The following is a 3,850-nucleotide window of genomic DNA, read 5'->3' on the forward strand; positions in this document are numbered from 1 at the left end:
TCTTCACACTGTGCACTGAGGGGAAAAAAACAACATTTGGCAATTTGTTGTCAATATTTGTATAACTCCTGATGCCACTAAAACTGCATATGCAGGCTTTAAACTAACAAAAACAAAGCCATGGCCAAGCTGGAAAGCTGGATTTGTTTCCATGCACAATTAGGTTTATTTGTTTAGGTCTCATTTTATTTGCTTTCAGATGACTCAGATAGGAGTATTGCAATCCTTTCAAAGTGAAGTAGTGTTCTGTGTATTTTGGGCATTGGGCTTAGCCAAATGTGGAAAGAATTGGCTGCTCAATAGTATTTTCCTATCCAGAGGTTTTTCAAACTTTTGAGAGGAACTGAAGGAATGTCCCTTCCATGCCAGGCTTTTTTTTTCTCCCCCTTCGCAGCGTCTCTCCACATCATTGTTAAAGAGCACAGGAATTTTAAAACACTCCTCCGTTGTGCAACTGTTAGCAACTGCCCTTATTAATTGCTTTACCATTGTGCTGCATGCTTAAATTCTCACTGGTGTCATCCATAACGTGCTGCTGTGAGTGCCTTTTAACCCGTTCCAATACGAACAGACGCACGGTGCACGGCTCAGAATCTCCCAGCCTGCTAGACCAGCTCTGGGCTTGCTGAAAATGATTTCCTGCATACACGAAGGGATATTTACATTTTGGCAGGTGGCCGAGTTTTCTGCTGGGAGTCAGTCACTCAGGGCAGATTATTTTCCAGTGGACATACTTGCACGCTATTGGTGTTAGGAGAATTGTGTCAAGTCTCGGTACCGTGGTGTGGTGTGTAATTTTTATTTAATTTACGCCCCCCACCCATCCCTGTAACAAACGAAGGTAAAAATGCAGGGCTTTTTTGCCTCTTCACCACTGTGTTTTGGGGGGAGGATTTTTGCCTTTTTTTAATTATTATTATTTTGCTTCTGGAAATGCCTCCTCTGGTGATGTTTCAGAAAATGTAGACAATACAAATAAATCTGCATTTATTCCTATTTATATGAAACAAAAAGGTTAAAGGATTTCCTGCACTCACCAGAAGTATGCATCTGATTTATGGCTTTCCTTAATGCTCTTCCCACTCACACTCGTAAAAGAAATATACTAACACCAGCTGATAGACAATCTATTTTAAAGTTTGCCCTGATAAAACCAAACTGGAACTTTATTCAGCGTTAAATGTCAATTCTAAAAATCGGAATGTTTTTCTAATCAAGAACAATAAACGTGGAAAGTGTCTCAGTGGAACAGAGCCGCAGCACAGCACGCTGCTGGCCCGGTGCTGCACACTTCAGGGGCAGATGGAGCCGGCACGTCGTGTAGTCCTCCCTCTGCAGCGGCCTGCTCCGTGAGGCTGTTCTGACCCCAGGAGGGATGGGACAACGCTGAGGAAATGTGACTTGCTCTTTTGCTTTGCTTTTAAGAGGATAGGAACCCCAAAACTTCACTATGACAGATTACCAAATTGAGGAGGGTTGTAAATTTTCAAATATGGTAAAGAAGAGAGAAATAACATAAATTTCCAAGCCTGTCTTAAATACTAGAAGAGATAATAAGGTGGGCAAATAGATTGGAAGGTGCCTAGACATCCACTCCAGGCCTATGATCCTTTGCTTTCCTTCCCCTAGATGTGGAGAACTGAGACTGTCAAAATGGATGAAACCCACGTAGTGACCTTACTTAACACGGTGTCACTTTATAACACCTTCAGGGCGTTTCGACTCTGTGCCTGCAAAGTCCTCAGCTTTCACTCTCACAAGTAGGCTGCAGCTCTCCTGCCCTCTCTCTGCATGCACTGTTTTACAGCAAGTAAAGACAAGCCTAATCCAAAACTGAATGAGACTACGGGCTCCACTGGGGGCTGAGAGAGGAGTCTGGGTCAGGACCTGTCAGAGCTCATACTCTATGAGTATGAATATATATATACAGCATAAAATATATAAATATGTAGTATTAAATACCTAATTTGGTTATCAAGCTGTGTTGTTGATCCAGGACACTGGCTTCTGTTGACTAGCAAACAAAATTAGATTTTATACATTGAAAACGTGGAACCATTCTAGATGCATATACTTCAAGTATGTAGGAAATTATAAAGACAGTGCACTTACATTCTAGCTCCCCGTTCACATAAGAGACCTCTTACATTAAGCTGATTTTATTATGGATGGGCTCCCTTAGTTGCCATGTACAGCTAAGTAGTAAGACAGAGGGGTATTTTTTTGTGTCTTATGTGCTCCTTTTGCTTTTTTATTCATACCACAGTGTGAGCTACAACTGGGCAGGTGATGATTTCAGTCTAAGATGGTTATACCCCTTCCTTCCTGCAGATGTGTAGCTTTGTGTAGGCAGATACTCATCGATGCCTGGCAAGTAATTCAGGTATTGAGACTTGTGGGCTTACCGCCACTTCCTGATGTGCATTACAGGTGAGTCTACAAGGTGAAGGAGGCCTAGCAGGAGGTCTGCTAGGCAAAAGAAGAAAACTAGGAGAAAAGGGCTTTAAGGTTGAAAAGCATCATAACCCTGAAGTTACAAGGCATAACATGGAAGGAAGGCAGACTGCACCCTTTTCCCCGTTGCTGAGTGACCTGCAAAAGTTTAGCATGAGCTAAATCTTTCATCAATGCCAAGTTCAGATAAGATGGTGCACACATTAGTCTTCTGTTATCCTGTCCCTCTGTTCATCTTTTCCCTAAGACAGACTAAGATAACTTTATCCAATTGCACGCTCCTGTTCTACTTTAGGGCAAAGTGAAATAACTCACCTTGAGACACGTCTAAAGATGGGTGGTGTGGGTTGGAGGGGTTTAAGTAAATCTCATAGTCCAGATGACAAACACACACTTTTTATCTGTTGTGAAGTATTGTATCTTAGCTGAGGGTGGGGAAAAGGTGGCTACCAGCCACGGAGGAGTAATTTAGGTCACTTGAACAGTGAATGTATCCTAATCAGTAATGACAGTGTCAAATGCTGGGAAACGAAAGGGGAAGAGAGGTGGGGGAAGATGAACTGCCAGTGATGTTCTGAAGACTTCTGAGCTTGGTAGCCAGGATGTCTCTGAGGGTTCAGAGGATACCTTGCCCTGGTATCCTTTTACACTGGATTTTTTTCCATAATCTGAGGCTTGTTGCACATGATATGATTCAGTCTCATAAAGCAGAGAGTAAACTTCAGCCTGTTTTGACCTACAGGTGCTACTGTCAGAAAAAAAAAACAACAACAAAACACGTTTTTCCCCGACCAATACAGATCAAACTGTCATCCAAAAATCACTTATTTTGATAACTCATTTGATTGCTTCTTTGTGATGTTTCATTTCCCACAGATAGTCTTTATTACCTTAATCTGTTCATTTTAAACAGGACCTTTGATCCAGCTATGATTAACAACCGTATTATGGTGATATGTTTACTTCCTCATTGCTGGATTTCATTATGCTAGAGTTGCCATCTTTGAACTTTATACTCTTCAACAAAGTAAAATGTGTCAGACATCTTCATTCCAGCAAATTTTTGTATGTGGGTTTTCTTATTATTATTCACTTCCTTATACCTACGTGTATAGCTATGTGGTTGCTCACCAGCAGATACGAGATCCCTCTGCTTGTGTGCTTGTGCTCTGAGCTGTGACCGTAGTTAGCAGGGTGCAGAGCCCAACTAATAAACCTGCAGCTGTGGCTTAACACTTCTCTAACGTGGGCACACAGCTTCCAGTCAGCCCTCAGTGCCGAAACATCTGTCTGCAACATAGCTTGTAAATAAACCCCGCATGAGTCAATGTAGTGGCTTCCTAGAGGACTCTTGGTGTGCAATTAAGTAGCACATGGAAGAAGCCTGTTTAAGAAG

The sequence above is a fragment of the Aythya ferina genome, assembly GCF_964211825.1.
Source record: "Aythya ferina genome assembly, chromosome: 4".
Classification (NCBI taxonomy): Eukaryota; Metazoa; Chordata; class Aves; order Anseriformes; family Anatidae; genus Aythya; species Aythya ferina.